Below are 19,824 nucleotides of genomic sequence, written 5' to 3' on the forward strand. Positions count from 1 at the left end.
TGGGCCAAAGGGCCTATTTGTGCTGTAATGTTCGATGTTCTATGTAAATGTTGGCCAGCCAGTGACACCCACATCCCACGAATGACTAAAAGAAAATACAGACAAAGCATACCGTTCATAAAGAAGGAAACGAGAGAGTGCAGAATTAGTGTTATAGCTGGGGTATAGCTGTCGGACCTGCTGAGATGTTCCAGCATTTTTCTGTATTTGTTGCCTGAATAATTAAAGACTGGTGAACTTTGCTGTCATCTGAAATCCAATGTTTATTTGGCTGGTTATTGGAATTATTGATTTTTCTTAGAAGCTGAGGTGTCTTTGTCATTTCACGACCAAACTGAGGCAACTGACTTTCTGCACAGCTATATTGAAAATCATCTTCTGTCTTTGTCAAGTTTTACCTTGGTTTCATTGGCTTTTTGGATTATTTTTACCCCTTCCAGGAAGCAGAAGTATCAATAGGTCCAGGCAGCGAGTGTCCACGGGGGGCACCGCAGGGGCTGGGGTGTATTATCGACCCCGACAATCACATTTGGATTTAATGTTTTAAGTTTCCTTTCGACTTTGGTTTCTGTTCGGGCCATCCCCCCCTTCCTTTTTGGGGGGCTGCCCCTTTTAATTTGTCCCTAAGTTAATTTGAGTTTGTTTACTTGTTTGGTGTCTTAAAAGAGCAGCAGAAGTTGCAAAATGACTTCAATGACTGTTAGATAAACCCCTCAGATCCTGGCTGGAGCCTACTCTTACTCACGATGGCGTCAAACAGAGTTAAATATTTAGAATCGTGCACGCACAGAGTTGGTGACAGGTTCAGCCATGAAGAAATGCTCCCAGACTGGACAAAATTTCTCCGACTGGTCAGCTATGCTGCACAGTAGATTTTCCAAAACGGTTTGAGTCAGCACATGATGAGAATCTAACTCTGAGGTTACAGACCAGTATTGGCAAATGGCCAACTGTCCCACTGACTCACCAACCACATATAAATGTAACTGGCATTTCAATGTGAGTTGAGTGATGGCTATTGACAGCAGCCAGCCACATTGCTGGTTGGACTCCTTTTCCCAGGGCCAGACCACCCCCCCCCCCACCTCCACCCAGGACTAGGCTCCCCTTCCACATCAGCCATCCCACCCCCCGATCCCAGCTCCATAACTCCAGCCTCCCAGACTCGAAAGAATTCTGAAGAGATATTGGTCCCAAACCTCCATCATGGTGGGCCGATTCTCCCTGTTTCCTGCCAATTTCTCCGGGGAGGAGTTTACTGTCATGAGATTCAGCAGGGTGAGTGTGATGGATCACTGGGGCTGAATGGGCTGTGGCAAATTCAATATCTGTTCTATGCAGCCTGTTGTGAAAAGTAAACTCCGCAGTGTAGTGGCGGCTATTTCGGGTTTGGTTAAATCAATAGAGTGCTGAAGAAATCTCCCAGGACTGGCAGGTCCATAAAGCCCAACCTGAAACAGGGAAAGCTAATATAAAATATTCATTTGCAGAATTCCTGCACACGCACAGACAGACACACATGCATACAGGCACACACACACCCATGCACACTGACACCCACAGCTGTACACACACAGGCACACATACACATACACATAGACACACACACAGACATACAGACATGCACACACTCAGATAAACACACATGCAGGCATACACACACACACACACACACACAGATGTACAGACATACAGACACAGATGCACGCACAGATAGGCACACATGCACACAGACACAAGCACAGACAAATAGATATACAGACAGATTCATACACAGACAGGCACACACACACACACACACACAATCATACAGGCATACACACAGAGACACACACACAGACAGGCACACACACATAGACACAAGCACGGATCAGCGCGCACACACACACACGCACACACACAGATGTACAGACATACAGACACAGATGCACGCACAGATAGGCACACACGCACACAGACACAAGCACAGACAAATAGATATACAGACAGATTCATACACAGACACACACACACACACACACAGAGACACAGACACACACACACAGGCATACACACAAACACAGATACACACACGTACACATAGACACACACACACATACAGTTATAAACTAGTCACATCTGCACAACTAGCAGAAACACATGAATTCATTGTCCCTTTTTGCTCCATCTTCAATGATTTGGTGCAAATTGGATTGAAACGTTTACATTGTTCAATGTGAATTTATTTTAAATCGGAAATCGTAAACATCCTGGAGCTGCAATGAAAAACAGGCTGCTGCCAACGCTCCGAATGTCAGCACATAAAAGGTTAACAGAGAAAGGAGTGGCTTTGCAGTCGAGTAGGAATCAGAGTGCTGTGATTGGCATTAACTCTGGCCACGATGCTATGTGAGCAGGCACACGTACACCTTCATGTTGAATTGAAACCAACTGACGTTTGTGAGTGGGCAATGATGTGAATAAGCAGTCTGAGCAGCGGATTTGTGAGGAGAGGTGACAGACATAGCCAGCAGCTTCCCTCAATAGGAGTTAGAACCAGATCCAGAGTTCTGGCTGACTGAACACACAAAATGGGTCGAAATGTTGGCTAACGAATTACGGCTTTAATTAATATCCCGTGCCATTTTCCCCAGCACTCTGCAAAATCTTTCCTGACCACAGCACTGCTCAGTATCTGCTTCATCTAAACACCCAAGGTGAACATTCGGAGCGAAGTGGTAGGGACGGGTTGCCTCACATCCTTTATAAAGTACCTGAATGAGGTACAGGGCCTCTTCTGAGTAGTCTGATTCTATAGAGGCGGCACAGTAGCACAATGGTCAGCACTGCTGCCTCACAGCACCAGGGACCCAGGTTCGATTCTCTGCCGGGTCACTGTCTGTGTGGAGTTTGCACATTCTCCCCATGTCTTCATGGGTTACCTCCGGGCGCTCCAGTCTCCTCCCACAATCTGAAACCACAGCGCTGGTGAGGTGCATTGACCCGAATAGGTGCCAGAGTGTGGCAACTAGTGGAATTTCACAGTAACTTCTTTGCTATGTTAATGTAAACCTTACTTGTGACTAATAATTAAACTTAAGTTATGATTCTAAGGTGATTGGATTGGTTAGGGAGATGTGGGGCAGCTACAGAGGTGAGTAATGGCGGGACGAACCTTCAAGAGAGAATGACTTACATTTATATAGCACCTCTTCTGACCACCAGACATCGTGGAGTAAATTTTCCAGTCCTGCCCACAATGAGAATCGGGACAGAAAATTCAGTGCACCATGTGAAGATCTGTTTGCCTCAGGCTGTTCTTGGGGTGCATGCTGCTGGAAAATTCCATCCCTCATCTTGGTTCATCTTAGAGTCAAACAAGGGCTTCTGAAGTATCATGATCTTTGTGAAGTTTCAGCCCATTTGCACACAGCAAGATTCCACAAACAGCAATGAGATAGCAACCAGATAGTCCATTTATCATGATGTTACTGAGGGATAAATATTGGCCAGGACACTGGGGAAATTGATTGGTTAGGTTGATTGGCCATGCTAAGTTGACCCTAGTGTCAGGGGGATTAGCAAGGTAAATATGTGGGGTTACGGGAATAGGGCCTGGGTGGGATTTGGTTGGTCCAGACTCAATGGGCTGAATGGCCTCCTTCTGTAAAGAAAAGGAAAAAGTGGGTAGCTTGGTGGCACAGTGGTTAGCACTACTGTCTCACAACACGAGGGACCTGGGTTCGATTCCTGGTTTGGGTCACTGCCTGTGTGGAGTTTGCACGTTCTCCCCATGTCTGCGTGGGTATTCTGGGTGCTCCGGTTTCCTCCCACATTCCAAAGATGTGCAGGTTAGGTGGATTGGCCATGATAGAGGGTGATTAACAGGGTAAATACATGAGGTTACGGGGATAGGGCCTGAATGGGATGTTTGTCAGTGCAGGCTCGATGGGCCAAATGACATCTTTCTGCACTGTAGGATTTCTATGAGATCTCTTTTGCTCTCCCTTGAAATAGTGCCACGGGATCTCTTACATGCACCCAAACAGGCAGCAGAGGCTGTTCAGCAACGTATCCAAAAAACGGCACTTCCAACAGTGCAGCACTCCCTCAGTACTACACTGGAGAGTCAGACTTGTATATTGTGCTCAACTTGGGAGGAGAGTCCCACTCCACTAAGGCAGGACCATGTGTCTTCGAGGTAAGAGTGAAACAAACTGATGGGAAAGGCTCAACGTCTTATAAATCAGGCACTTCTGTCAGCATTTTCAGGAAAGAAGTATGAGAATCCCAAAACAAAACAATATGGGTGATATGCTGGGGGGAAACAGGGAGATGGTGTTGGGGTGAAGCGATTTTGGGAAGAGCATGATAATTCATGATGGATTTGGGGAAACGTGTCTGAGATTCCCACTGCCCGTCAAAACAGACTGAGAAAGCTTGGTGTCGGGAGAAGATGGGGTTTATCTATCACCTCCAGGGTGAGTAAACAAGGAGTCATTAGTGGTCCCCAGAAAGAGAAAGCACTTTCACGAGCGGAGGAAATCTGTGGATGAGTATAGTTTGATCAAAGTAAAACTGCTGTTCAGTGAATAACATGAATCATTGCCCATGCTGTACATTCCCACTGGCCACAATGCGATGTGAACATGCACACGTACACTTTCCAGCTGAATTCAGACTCTGAAGATCTGCGCTGTCAGTAACCACAGCTCAGAAACTTGCACCATTCCAGCTTTCCATACCAACAGGATTTTTGCATTTTGTCTTGCCCTGATGCCATGGCCGGAATTGTACTGGCACCCCTGCCCCAGAATTGGGGCGGGCGAGGCTCACAGAACGGCATTCTCTGTTGGCCTCAAGCAAGATCTTATGAGCCTCGGGCAGACGAGGCAATTAAATTCTGACACGTGTTGGGCAATTGGCAAGACGGATATTTTTCTTTTATTCATCCACATTTGTTACCCATTCCTAATTGCCCCTTGAGAAGGTGGTGGTGAGTTGCCTTATTTAATCGCTGCAGTCCATGTGGCGTGGGTAAACCCACAGTGCTGTTAGGGAGGGAGTTCCAAGATTTTGACCCAGTGATGGTCAGGAGATGACCGACATATTTCCCTATCCGGATAGTGATTGGAGGGGAGCCGGCAAGTGGGGGTTGTCCCATCTACCAGCTATCCTTCCAGTGGACTGGAGATGGCAGCAATGGGAGGGTAAATCTTGGCATCGTGCGATCATGTAAAATGAGCAACAGCCCATTTTACATCTCTCCTGTGTTTGATCACTTCGATGGTCAATGTAAGTGAACAACATAAAACTGAAGGAGACCACTCTGTCCATCATATCCAGGCTAGCCCTGCTAGAGCAACTCAGCATTTCCCAATATCCTGTCCTTTCCCCGCAATCCTTTCTTTTCCCTTCCCGCCACTCATCAAATTCCATTTTGAAAGAATCAATTGAATTTGTCTCCACCACACACTCGGACAGTGCAGCCCAGATCCAATCCCCTCACTGCGTTTCTCCCCTTTCCAGCTTTGTTTTTTTTTCCCAATAGCCTTTCAATTATTATCCTTCTGGATCTTCTCAGCAGCGGACATGATGCTCTGTGAACTTGATCAGTATCAGAATTTAAACCCCACATCCCCGTCCTCCCATCCCCTCCCTTGGTCTTTTTCTGGCATTGCATTGAAGCAGAACTGAGGACATCAAAGGGTTGAACTGTTCCACCAAGCAATGAGGACATCTCATCGTTGAATCGATAACGCAGAAGGAGGCCATTTGGCCCATCGAGCCTGCACTGACCACAATCCCACCCAGGTCCTGTCCTATTCCCGTAACCCCACCTTCCTAATCCCCTAACACTAAGGGGCAATGTAGCATGGCCAATCAACCTAAACTGCACATCATTAGATGGTGGGAGGAAACCAAAGCACCTGGAGGAAATTCTTGCAGACACGGGGAGAACGTGCAGACTCTACACAGACAGTGACCCAAGGTCGGAATCGAACATGAGTCCCTGACGCTGTGAGGCAGCCGTGCTAACCACTGTGCCACTGTTCCCTCCACAACAAATGAAACAAATGGCCCAAAGGAGATTGTTCACAAAACCTGAAAATTATTTTGTTGGCATTACTGACACACTTCTACCAGCTGAATCGCTCTCTTACTTAGATGAAGGAGTTGAGTTTGTGGGTTCAATTTGCCGTGAGGTTAGCACTGCTCGGGGTCTCAGATGGCAGGGGAGGGGCTTGTATGTCAGCATCTCATACTCCCCAGGACTCGGGTCTTTAACATTTATTTTCAACAAGAAACTTTTCTTTTGAATGTGTCCTGTCTTCAAAGGGAGAGGAATCCATGCAGCAACAGACGAGGCCCGAGGCCTTGGGGACTTCACTATCTTCCTGCAGTCTGAGTCTACACACATTGCCATGGAAACAGCAGATTTCTTACTAGAATGAATCAAAGCTATCACAACCTGAGGCATCTTTAACCCTGTTACTGGCTGATGCAGAAAAATACACAGTCAAAACACGGAATCATTGGACAAAGATAGAAATAGGAGAAGGCCATTCTGCCCCTTGAGCCTGTTCCACCATTCAGCTAGATCACAGCTGATCTGTATCTTGACTGAATTTACCCACCCCTGTCCCAGACGCCCTAACACACTCACCTAACAAAAATCTAACAAACTGAGTTTCGAAATTGTCAACCGAATGCCAGTCTCAACAGCTATCTTGAGGGGAGAGAGTTCAGATTTCCATTACCAGATGCCCTGAAGGCATCTAAGTGTGTGTGTTTCTGTGGCGTTTAATCCGGACAAGTGCAAGGTGATGCATTTTGGAGGATTAAATTTAGGTTTGAATTATACCGTAAATGGCAGAACCCTTAGGAACATTGGCATACAGAGGGATGTGGACGTGCAAGTCCACAGTTCCCCAAAAGTGGCAACACAGGCAGCCAAGGTGATTAGGAAGGCATATGATACGCTTGCCTTATCAGCAAGGGCATTGAGTACAAGAATTATGAAATCATGTTGCAGCTATATAAAACCTTAGTTAGGCAACATTTGGAGTATTGCATGCAGTTTGTGTCACCACACTATCTGAAAAATGCGTAAGCTTTGGAGAGAGTGCAAAGAAGGTTCACCAGGATGTTGCCTGGTCTGGAGGGTGTTGGCTATGAGGAGAGGTTGGGTAGCCTCGGCTTCTTTTCACTGGAATGACGGAGGTCGAGGGGTGATCTGATAGAGGTCTACAGAATTACGAGGGGCATAGAAAGGATGGATAATCAGAGACTTTTCCCAAGGTGGTGTCAATTCAAGGGGGCACAGGTTCAAAGTGAGAGGGGGGATGTTTAAGGGAGATGTACGGGGGGAGGTTTTTCATGTAGAGAGTGGTGGGTGCCTGGAATATGCTACCAGAGGAGTGGTGGAAGTAGGTACGTTGGCAACATTTAAGAGGCATCTGGAGAGAACTGAGGGTATGGACCAAGTAAGGGCAGAAGGAATTTTTTTTGTAGTTTAGTTAGGGCATCATAAACGGCACGGACTTGGAGGGCTGAGGGGCCTGTTAAAGTGTTGTACTTTTCTTTGTTCTTTGTGTGTCTCTGAGTCTGTCTGAGTGTGAGGAAATTGTTTCATTCTATCTACCCTGTCAGAAAGGCGGCGAGAAAGTAAAGTTTGTTTATTAGTCACAAGGAAGACTTACGTTAACACTGCAATGAAGTTACTGTGAAAGTCCTCTAGTCGCCACACTCCAGCGCCTGGTCGGATCAACGCACCAAACCAGCACGTCTTTCAGACTGTGGGAGGAAACCGGAGCGCCCGGAGGAAACCCACGCAGACACGGGGAGAACCTGCAGACTCCACACAGACAGTGGCTCAAGCCAGGAATCAAACCCGGGTCCCTGGCACTGTGAGACAACAGTGCCACCATGCTGCCCAGGCTGCACACATTTGTACACATTTCTTTTGAATGTGATGATAGTTCTTTATGTCTATGGATATCCAGCTAATTTACTCTGCAAGACTAATATGGAGCTTACAAAAAGCCATGGCACAGTGATTCAGTTATCCCTCAATTCATTCAAAGCAAGACAAAGGACTAGCTTGCCTGGCAGCATCTATAAGGAGAGAAAAGAGCTGACATTTCAAGCCCAGATGACCTTTTGACTGCTTTGACAAAGAGTCATCTGGACTCGAAACGTCAGCTCTTTTCTCTCCTTACAGAAGCTGTCAGACCTGCTGAAATTTTCCAGCATTTTCTCTTTTGGTTTCCGATTCCAGCATCCGCAGTAATTTGCTTTTATTACGAAAGACTAGCTTAGACCAGTAAAAACTGGGCGGCATTGCCAAGTTGGGCCAAAGGGCCTGTTTCCATGCTGTAAACTTCTATGACTGTATCTACAAGTCAACACAGTATTTGTATATCACCGCAACCTAAGTAAATTTGTAAAACTTGCTGCTGTTTTCGTCTGAAACTTGCCAACAAAATCTGGTAAAATTATTCTATCCCTGCTTTTATTTTTTTCTCGGCGTTTTTCAACCATAACAGGAACTTACAGAGGAAATTGAACAGAAAGCTCATCTTGTGGCTGGTTTGTTAAGGTCGGTGCCAGCGAGTACGATCCAAGGTTTACATCAGCGGCAATGTGTCTGTTACATGCCTGATCCACAGAGGAACCCTATAAACGGGATTATTTATAATTAAAATACTTAACATTCGGTAAATTGTCTCCAAGAGTTTACTATCCTTTAACAGTCAACACTCAGTGCAATAGGCAGACTGGTTCTCATTAACCAGAGGTCAGGGATTGATATTTGAAAAGCTCCATTGAATAAGGTCTTTGTTCCAGGTTTCTGTTGTCAGTCTTACAGTGTGTTCAAAATCTGTGCTTGCCTAGGGGAAATTCATGTCAGCTACATTTTTTTTTAATGCTTAACTGCGTGCATTTTCAGGGGAAAGAGGAATTGAATGTTTGTGCCCAACTGGGCCAAGCTAGTTTGCGTCTGATGTCAGCATCAAACACCAGCTGATTGGTCAGGTCAAATACTGCGGATGCTGGAAATCGAAATGAACGTAGAAAATTCTCGGCCACGTTGGTGGAGAGAGAAAAATTTAAGGTTGAGTTTATTTATTTGTCACAAGTAAGCTTACATTAACACTGCAATTAAGTTACTGTGAAAATCCCCAAGTTGCCACACTGTTCAGGTACACTGAGAGAGAATTTCACATGGCTGATGCACCTAACCAGCACGTCTTTCAGATAGTGGGAGGAAACTGGAGCACCCAAAGGAAACCCGCGCAGACACGGGGAGAACATGCAGACTCCACACAGACAGTGACCCAAGCCGGGAATTGAACCCAGGTCCCTGGCACTGGGGGGGCAGCAGTGCTAACCCACTGTGCCACCGTGCTGCCCAATCTTTCAAGTCAATGACATTTCAACAGCTGTTCATGGCAACCCAACATGGCAGAGCAAGTCTCAAACCTGCATTAGGAGGTCAGTATGGTGTAGGAGGTAGATGGGTTTTGGTGTATCACGAGGTGAGCTATTTGCTATAGGATTCTTAGCCCCTGACCTGGTCTTGTGCCACAGTATTTATGTGGCACTTGTACGCAGGCCAGGGTCATCAGATTCAAGCCTTAAAATAAATCATTTTCATTCTGTATTCACTGTAATACATAATAAGGTCAAGGAAGCAATTTTGACACTAACACGTGGCTTCTGCAGCCATTTCTAAAACTGTAATGTGTATTTTGTATTAATTGCATGAATTAATTTTGTATCAAGGAATAGAGCATAAAAATAGGGAAAAGTTGCTGGAAATGTATAAGGTATTATGCATAATTTTGGTCCCTTACTTGAGGAAGAATATAGTTGCATTGGAGACAGTTCAGAGGAGGTTCACTAGATTGACACCAGAGATGAAGGGTCTGTCTTAAGAAGGGAGATTGAGTAGTTTAGGCCGATCCAGTATAGAGTTTAGAAGAATGAGGGGAGATCTAACTGAATTATGTAAAATGCTAAAGAGATCAACAGGATAGACATAGAAAGGATGTGTCCTCTTGTGGAGCAATCTAGACTAAGGGGTTTTCACAGTAATTTCATTGCAGTGTTAATGCGAGCCTACTTGTGAGAATAATAAATAAAATTAATTTTAAAAAATAGCTTTAGGATGAGGAGAGCAGAATTAAAACAGAGTTGAGGAGAAACTAATTCTCTCAAAGGTTGCGAATCTGTGGAATTTACTACCTCAGATGCTGGGACAGTGAGTAAATTTAGAGAGGAAACAGACACATCTTTAATTAGTAAGGGGTTGAAGAGTTATGAATAATGGTTAGGAAAGTGGAGTTGAGGCTGATACAAGATCATCCATAATCATATTGAATGATGGAGCAGGTTCAAAGGGTTAAGTTGCCTGCTCCTAGTATCCAACATTGATCCCTTCAGCCAACACTGATCTTTGATTTTGATTTAATTTAATTTATTATTGTCACATGTTTTTACATACAGTGAAAAATATTGTTTCTTACATGCTATACAGACAAAGCATACCATTCATAGAGCAGGAAAAGAAAAAAGTGCAGAATGTAGTGTTACACTCTTAGCTAGGGTGCAGAGAAAGATCAACTTAGTGCAAGGTAGGACCATTCAAAAGTCTGATGGCAGCAGGGAAAAAACTGCTCTTGAGTCGGTTGGTACGTGACCTCGGATTTTTGTATCTTTTTCTCTGATGTGGAGATGCCAGCATTGGACTGGGGTGGATACAGTAAAACATCGCACAACTCCAGGTTAAAGTCCAACAGGTTTACTTGGAATCATGAGCTTTCAGAGAGTTGCTCCTTCATCAAGTGAGTGGCCAGTCCCCTAAGGAAGGAGCAGTGCTCTGAAAGCTCGTGATTCCAAATAAACATGTTGGACTTTAACCTGGTGCTGTGAGATTTCTTACTATATCTTTCTCTCGACGGAAAAAGGTGGAAAAGAGAATGTCTAGGGTGCGTCACATAGCAGACTTTTCAATATAACTTAAGAGCCCATGGTGTTAAGAGTAAGATCCTGGCATGGATAGAGGATTGGCTGACTGGCAGAAGGCAGAGAGCGGGGATAAAAAGGTCTTTCTCAGGATGGCAGCCAGTGACTAATGGTGTGCCTCAGAGGTCAGTGCTGGGATCACAACTTTTCACAATATACATGAACGATTTGGAGAAAGGAACTGAAGGCACTGTTGCTAAGTTTGCAGATGATACAAAGATATGTAGAGGAAGCAGGGGGGGCTGCATAAGGACTTGGACAGGTTAGGAGAGTGGGCAAAGAAGTGGCAGATGGAATACAATATGGAAAAGTGTGAGGTTATGCACTTTGGAAGGAGGAATGGAGGCACAGACTATTTTCTAAATGGGGAAATGCTTAGGAAATCAGAAACACAAAGGGCCTTGGGAGTCCTTGTTCAAGATTCTCTTAAGGTTAACATACTGGTTCAATTGGCAGTTAGAAAGGCAAAGGCAATGTTAGCATTGATGTCAAGAAGACTAGAATACAAAAGCAGTGATGTACTTCTGAGGCTGTATAATGCTCTGGTCAAACTCCATTTGGAGTATTGTGAGCAGTTTTGGACCCCCTGTCTAAGGGAGGATGTGTTGGCCTTGGAAAGGATCCAGAGGAGGTTCACAAGAATGATCCTGGAATGAAGAGCTTGTCGTATGAGGAATGGGTTGAGGACTCTGGGTCTGTACTGGTTGAAGTTTAAAAGGATGAGGGGGATCTTATTGAAACTTACAGGATACTGCGAGGCCTGGGTAGAGTAGATGTAAAGAGGATGTTTCCACTAGTAGGAAAAACTAGAACCAGAGGGCACAACCACAGGCTAAAGGGGCAATCCTTTAAAACAGAGATGAGGAGGAATTTCTTCAGCCAGAGAGTGGTGAATCTGTAGAACTCTTTGCCGCAGAAGGCTGTGGAGGCCAGGTCACTGAGTGTCTTTAAGAAAGAGATAGATAGGTTCTTGGTTAATAGGGGATCGGAGTTGTGGGGAAAAGGCAGGAGAATGGGGATGAGAAAAATATCAGCCATGATTGAATGGCGGAGCAGACTCGATGGGCCGAGTGGCCTAATTCTGCTCCTGTGTATTATGGTCTTACGGCAAAAGGGCAGCATCTTCTACTTTTGGCAGTAAAAATTATTTTCCTGCTTCAGGATGTGCTGCTGAAGGTTTTTAATTTCTTGTTATTAATGATAGAGAGCCCATTAATCCTCCAATTCCACCTTTTTAAAGCGGGGCGAAATTCTCCAACCCCGCCCACGGCTGGGATTCTCCAGTCCCACTGCATTGAACGTGGATTTGGCTGAGCGCCAAATTTTCCGTTCTCACTGGCAGTGGCAGCAGGGCATGAGAATTCCAGCCTTGACACATTTGGATGGATCAGCAATCTCAACAAGACAGCTACCTAAACAATTAGGGAAGACTCTCGCCCAAGAGCCACTGGCAGCTCTGAGTTGGAGCTTCTTATGGTTGGAGGGGATTACAGAGATGGGCAGAAGCAAAAGTACAGAATTAGTGTTGTCAAACTGGGAGCTAGTGTAGATCAGTGATAGGAGGCTCTCTGGCCTGTAGTTCCCAAGCTTTTCCCCGCAGCCCTTTTTAAACAAAGGCGTAACATTTGCCACTCTCAATCTCTAGGCACCTCACCCATGACTATTGATGATTCAAATATCTCTACTAGGGACTCACAATTTCCTCCCTGTCCTCCCACAACGTCCTAGGATATATAGAAGTCTACAAGATTATGAGAGGCACGGACAGAGTGAATAGTCAGAAACTTTTTCCTAGGGTGAAAGAGTCAATTACTAGGGGGCTCAGGTGTGAGGGGTAATGTTTAAAGGAGATATACGAGGCAATTTTTTATACAGAAGGTAGTGGGTGCCTGGAACTCACTGCCAGGGAGGTAGTGGAAGCGGATATGGTATGAGTTTTAAGGGGCGTCTAGACAAATACATGAATAGGATGAGAATAGAGGGATATGGTCCCCGGAAGGGGAGGGGGCTTTAGTTCAATCGGATGTTCTTTGTGCTTTGTTCCTAGTCTACTGTATGTGCTTTATGGACTACAATTTAAACAAACTAAATAGTATTTTCTAACGATCATACCCTGCACCCCATTCGCTCCACATCCCAAACCCTTCCTCCCACTTACAGCCCACAATTTTTAAAACACACTCCTCATCATTACTTGCTAATACATCTTCTCTCTTTCTACACTTTCAACCCTCAGCTCTCAGTTTCTAAATTGACAAAAAAGGAGCTTTTGAATATTTGCTGAATGATGGTCAGAGTTAGAAAGGAAATTGCCGAAACTCTTTTTGTTCCTTTTCGTTAGGATCAAGTGTCCCTTTAACTCAATTGAGTTAACTGCGTACAACTGGGTATAAGACTGAACGTAGAACTTCTCCACCCAAAATGGGTGTGAGGACCATCCCGCCTACATTTCCCTGGAGCCTGCATGTTCTCCTCATGTCTGCGTGGGTTTACTCCGGGTGCTCCAGTTCCCTCCCACACTCCAAGGATGCGCGGCTTAGGTGGATTGGCCATGCTAAATTGTCCCTTAGTGTCAGGGAAACTGGCTAGGGCAGCTAGTTGATACTGAAAGTCTGCAAAGGGATATAGATAATCTAACTGAGTGGGCGAGGGTCTGGGAGACGGAGTACAATGTTGGTAAATGTGAGGTCATCCATTTTGGTAGGAATAACAGCAAAATGGACTATTATTTAAATAGTAAAAATTAGCAGCATGCTGCTGTGCAGAGGGACCTGGGCGTCCTTGTGCAGGAATCACATGGAGTTAGTTTGCAGATGCAGCAGGTAATTAAGAAGGCAAATGGAATTTTGTCCTTCACTGCTAGAGGGATGGAGTTTAAAATCAACAAGATTATGTTGCAGCTGTATAAGATGCTGGTGAGGCCACACCTGGAGTACTGTGTACAGTTTTGGTCCCCTTGCTTGAGAAAGGATATACTGACACTGGAGGGGGTGCAGAGGAGATTCACTAGGTTGATGCCGGAGTTGAGAGGGTTGGCTTATGAGGAGAGACTGAGTAGATTGGGGCTATATTCATTGGAATTCAGAAGAATGAGGGGAGATCTTATAGAAACATATAAGGTAATGAAGGGAATAGATAAGATACAATCAGGGAAGTTGGTGTCACTGGCGGGTGAAACTAGAGCTAGGGGGCATGAACTCAAAATAAGGGGAAGCAGATTTAGGACTGAGTTGAGGAGGAACTTCTTCACACAAAGGGTTATGATTCTGTGGAATTCCCTACCCAGTGAAGCAGTTTAGGCTACCTCACTGAATGTTTTTAAGGTAAGGATAGATACATTTTTGAACAGTAAAGGAATTAAGGGTTATGGTGAGCGGGCGGGTAAGTGGAGCTAAGTCCACAAAAAGATCAGCCATGATCTTATTGAATGACGGAGCAGGCTCGAGGGGCTAAATGGTCAACTCCTGCTCCTAGTTCTTATGTTCTTATGTAAATGCATGGGGTTATGGGGATGGGCCCTGGATGGGATTGTGGTCAGTGCAGACTCAATGGGCAGAGTGGCCTCCTTTTGCACTGTAGGATTCTATGATTTCTCCTCATCTCTTGCAGTTTTACAGTGAACCGTGCAGTGCCAAATATGGGCATTAACAGCCAGGTCTTTGAGGATTTGTGTCAATGTTTTCAATTCAGAGTCAATCCTGTCAAATTAAATTTGATTGCCAACCTGCTCTGAGATCCACAGTCAGGCAAATCATTCAACGAGCACAAATCCTTCTCTATGTTTCATCTTCCTCCACACATTTTGTCATCCTTGTGTAGGTGATATTGCCATCGCATCAAAGCAAAACTGACAGCTGGGGGGGTTTGTTGTGGTTACTGACAGTTGTATTAATCAGGAGAAAGGATTTTACTGATGCTGTTAATCGGTTGAATGGATGCCCAGTAATTTTCACCTTATGTTCGAGACCTTGGAACTGGGTTGCTATTTGCATGGTGAACGCAGAGGGTGGGATTTTCCAGCAAGCCCCCTGCAGCGAAGGCAGCCCCATAAGAAGTCTCACAACACCAGGTTAAATTCCAACCAGGAAAGTTCCACACACCTGTCAAAGGAACAGCATTTCCGAAAGCTTGTGGGTTTCCTATCAAATAAACTGGTTGGAATTTAACCTGGTGTTGTGAGACTTAAGAACATAAGAAATAGGAGCAGGAGTAGGCCATCTAGCCCTTCGAGCCTGCCCCACCATTCAATAAGATCACTGTGTTTACCCTCGTCCAGCGCCGGCATCTCCACATCAGTGGAGGCAGCTTGCCATGGGCTGTTGGCAGGATCGTCCAATCCCACTGATGTCTCAGGCATTTTGCATGGATTGCCCTGTCCTGCCTCTGGAGAACCTGGTGGAGGGTGCGAGGGGGAATGTGGTGAGGGGCAGGAGTCACCTTCAGCAGGACTGGAAGATTCAGCCAGTGGGAAGAGCTGGAAAATCCCATCCATAGTCATTAATTGCTTCTGAGTGGCTTAAGAATCTTGACCATTCTATCTTACTGAATGTGAGTACTGGGGAAAACCACTGCTTCTCTCACTTCCCTGTATCAAGGTTTGATTGTATACAGACTGCATTATCATCTATTCTCTGTGGACTTTGAATTATTTATTAAATACATATTTATGCAACGCGCCCTTGTTGAGCTTGATAACATTTTTACAGTTGGTCCAAGGACATCTAACTGGCAGAACAGGGCATAGACATAACAGGATTGCACATCAGTATGGGGTAGACATAACACAGTACAGGTGATATCGAATATCTAACACACAGTGACCCAGTACAATCTTTTCAAAGTCATGTTTTTCTTCTTGAATTTCCACCCTGTAATCACAAACACAGGACAACAACAGAAACTTACAAAGTTCCATATTGAAGTGTTTGTCCTTCAGTCTGTTGCACTTGTTGGGTGGTCATTTTTTCAGTAGAATGGTTTTATACTCCAGGATTCAGAAGGATGAGAGCATTGAAACATCTCAGATCCTAAGAGGGATTGACAGGATGGTTGTCGAGAGAACATAAGAACGTGACATAGTAAGAACATAAGAAATAGGAGCAGGAGTAGGTCATCTAGCCCTTCGAGCCTGCCCCACCATTCAATAAGATCCTGGCTGATCTGAAGTGGATCAGTCCCACTTTCCTGCCCTCTCCCCATAACCCTTAATTCCCTTGTCTATCAGAAATCTATCTACCCATGACTTAAACATATTCAACGAGGTAGCCTCCACCACTTCAATGGGCAGAGAATTCCAGAGATTCACCAACCTCTGAGAGAAGAAGTTCCTCCTCAACTCTGTTCTAAACTGCACACACCCCCCCCCCCCCCTTATTTTGAGGCTGTGCCCTCTAGTTCTGATTTCCTTTCTAAGTGGAAAGTGGAGGCTCTTTCCCTGCGTGGAACTTTTTTTTGCTCATTAAAGGGATATGGGCATCACTGTCTAGGTCAGCATTTATTACCATCCTCAGTTACCCTTGAGAAGATGGTGGTGAGCTGCCTTCTTGAATCGCTGTGGCCCATGTGGAATAGATACCCCCACAGTGCTGTCAGAGGGGGAAATCCAGGTTTTTGACCCAGTGACAATGAAGGAATGGCGATATATTTCTGAATCAGGGTGGTAGATGGCTTGGCAGGGAACCTCCAACCAGTGGTGTTTTCATTCATCTGCCCTTGGCCTTCTGGATTGGAGATTTGGAAGGGGTTGTTCAGGGAACTCGACAAGTTCCTGCACTGCATCTTGTCGATGGTATTAATATTTGAAGAATTTGAGCAGTTTTGGGCCCCATATCTAAGGAAGGGTGTACTGGCCTTGTAAAGAGTCCAGAGGAGGTTCACAAGAATGATTTGTGGAATGAAGAGTTTGTCGTATCAGGAATGATTGAGGACTCTGGGTCTGTACTCGTTGGAGTTTAGAAAGGTGAAGGGAGATCTTATTGAAACTTACAGGACACTGCGAGGCCTGCATAGAGTGGGCGTGGAGAGGATGTTTCCACTAGTAGGAAAAACTAGAACTAGAGGGCACAACTTCAGGCTAAAGGGACGATCCTTTAAAACAGAGATAAGGAGGAATTTCTTCAGCCTAAGAGTGGTGAATCTGTGGAACTGTTTGCCACAGAAGGCTGTGGACGCCAGGTCATTGAGTGTCTTTAAGACACAGATAGATAGATTCTTGATTAATAAGGGGATCAGGGGTTATGGGGAAAAGGCAGGAGAATGAAGATGAGAAAAATATCAGCCATGACTGAATAACAGAGCAGACTCAATGGGCTGAATGGCCTATTTCTGCTCCTATGTCTTATGGTAGTACAGGCTTATGGTACACTCTGTTGTGAATGTGCGTCAATACTGGAGGGAGTGAATGTTTGTGCATGGGATACCAATTACGCGAGCTGCTTTCTTCTGGATGGTGTCAAGTTTCTTGAGATGTAGTCCCAGGACAAAGGGATGAACATTTAGGACTGAGTTGAGACAAAGTTTCTTCACTTAGAGGGTTGTGAATCTTTGGAATTCTCTAACTCAGGGAGATATGGATGATCAATGACTATATTCAAGGCTTTGACTGAAAGGTTTTTGGGCTATAAGGAAATCAAGATGTCTCAGAACAGTTAGGTCAGGGATTAGTCATGATTTATTGAATGGAAGGCCAGTTTGAAGGTCGAATGGTCTATTTCTGCTCCTATTTCTTATGTTCTTGTGTTCTACACTTGATGATAATGTGACAGTGACGGCTACAAAATAGAACTGATGGCCTCAACACCACAATACACCCAGGATAGCCCAACATCCAATCCCAGTGCTGTTTCAGGCAATAGACCTCCATTCATCTGCAGGATCTTTTTAAAAGAAGCTTCCCCATTGCAAATGAATTTAATCAACAGATGACATCTGTAAGTTAAATCTAGCATGAAATTCTGCTGAAAGGATGTTGTGGCTTGAGAAACATTTCCCAGAAAACGCAACCAGATTACGTAACATGAGCACGTGACTCCCTGCTTGTTTCAAAGCGGAACAATGTTAAACTTCCGTGATGGTATTATCCAAAAAAAGAGGTGGTGTAGAGTGCCGGAACCTTGCCAGTAGAAAGGCTGCGCAATATTTTCCGACATTTTTCAAAAGGTTTTCCACAGTAACAAAAAGGAGAAACTTGCATTTACATAGAACCTGTCGTGTCCACTGGACAAATGAGTTGACCATTTGTAGCATATGTTCAGGGCAGGACAACAGCATATCAAGTAAGAGTCATTCAGTGGGTTGCCTCAGAGGAACAACATCTTAGGAAAACAAGCCTTATGGCATCATTTTGTTTTACGTTTCCACAACGGCTAATCTTTTATTCCTCTCACTGAGATTTCAGTGAATGCAATGGGCCCATACTAATTGGGCTGGAGTTAAACTGGGACTTACCTGCTCCTGTGAGTTTCGAACTAAGTCTCCGGATCTGCATCGGGGACACCTGTCCTTGTGACGGATCTCCGTCTCCCTGCAATGTTTTGGTCAATCAACGGGAACTCTCCAAAGCATGACCGACTCCCTTGGCAAAGTGAGTGGATTGGCTCGAGGTTCCACAGAGGTTCCATTAACTTTTAGGCTTCCAGGAATCATCAACTCAAAGATAACTTGGGACCCTGTATTTTGCAATGTTTGCAGTCCCAGATTATGGCTCCAAATGGGGCAGCACGGTGGCACAGTGGTGTGCACTGCTGTCTCACAGCGCCGGGGACCCGGGTTCAATTCCAGCCTCGGCTGACTGTGTGGAGTTTGCACGTTCTCCTGTGTCTGCTTGGGTTTCCTCTGGGGGCTCCAGTTTCCTCCCATAGCCCAAAGATGTACAGGTTAGGTTGATTGACCATGTTAAATTGTCCGTTAGTGTCAGACGGATTAGTAGGGCAAATACATGAGGTTATGGGGATAGTAGTTAGCACTGCACCCTGATTGGGCTTGTTGTTGGTGTAGCCTCGATGGGCCGAATGGCCACCTCCTGTTCTTATGTTCATATGATTCTCTGTTTCTACGGTTCAAATTAACAACTTGTATTTATATATCACCTCAAAGCAGGAAAACATCCCAAGCAACGCAGGGGAGCTTAATCAGACAAAAAGTCTCACTGTGCCAAAGCAGGCGACATTAAGGTGGATAATAAAAAGCTTGATCAAAGAGATGAGTTTTAAGGAGCGATTAGCAGGAGGAGTGGGGGGTTTAGAGATGGGGCAACTAGGGTGGGAATCCCAGGGCTTAGGGCCTGGCTGAATGCACAGTCACCAATTATTGGGTGCAGGGTGATGGGGGAGAGATACCAGCTTTATCTTCATTCACTGCAGTGGAGAATCCCGCTGGCCTGGATAGCCGGAAAATTCCGACCATAGTGTCCCTGGCAGGTTTTTGGATTAAGATTTTTACAAATGGTGCGTCGGCCACGGAGGAAGCAAAACAAAAGGATCAGAACTTTAAAATCACAACTCGAGTGGTTGGAGAACCGTAATAGACCGACAAGCCCAAGAACTATGGTGCAAGTTAAGAAAAGGACAGCACCGTTGGGATTAATGGGGCCAAATGGCCTCCTCCTGCTCCTATTTTTCTAATCAAAATGAAGCAAGTGTGAACGTCCTGTGGATTATAGTAGCTAGTTGTGAAGTAAGGGGGGGGGTGGGGAGATGAATACACACATTTGCTCAATTTCGTTTTCAGAGGCTTCAGGACCTTTCATGCATTGCCAGAAGCTTCTGCTTAGCTTGTTAAGATGGCCCATGAGTCAGAAGTGAATTTCATCGTCAG

The 19,824-nt window shown here is 45.1% G+C and overlaps 1 long non-coding RNA gene across 2 annotated transcripts in view; it reads left to right on the top strand.

Moving 5' to 3' along the window:
* Window positions 1–1,194: 1,194 nt before the first annotated feature.
* LOC145355509 (uncharacterized) overlaps window positions 1,195–19,824 on the top strand; it is a 53,473-nt gene continuing 34,843 nt past the window's right edge. For both annotated transcript variants that reach the window (XR_013888999.1, XR_013889000.1), the window contains exon 1: window positions 1,195–1,278. This is a non-coding gene — a long non-coding RNA (uncharacterized LOC145355509). The remainder of the gene's footprint in view (window positions 1,279–19,824) is intronic.

The sequence above is a fragment of the Carcharhinus amblyrhynchos genome, chromosome 19 (genome assembly GCF_965287045.1).
Source record: "Carcharhinus amblyrhynchos chromosome 19, sCarAmb.v2.hapA, whole genome shotgun sequence".
NCBI lineage: Eukaryota > Metazoa > Chordata > Chondrichthyes > Carcharhiniformes > Carcharhinidae > Carcharhinus > Carcharhinus amblyrhynchos.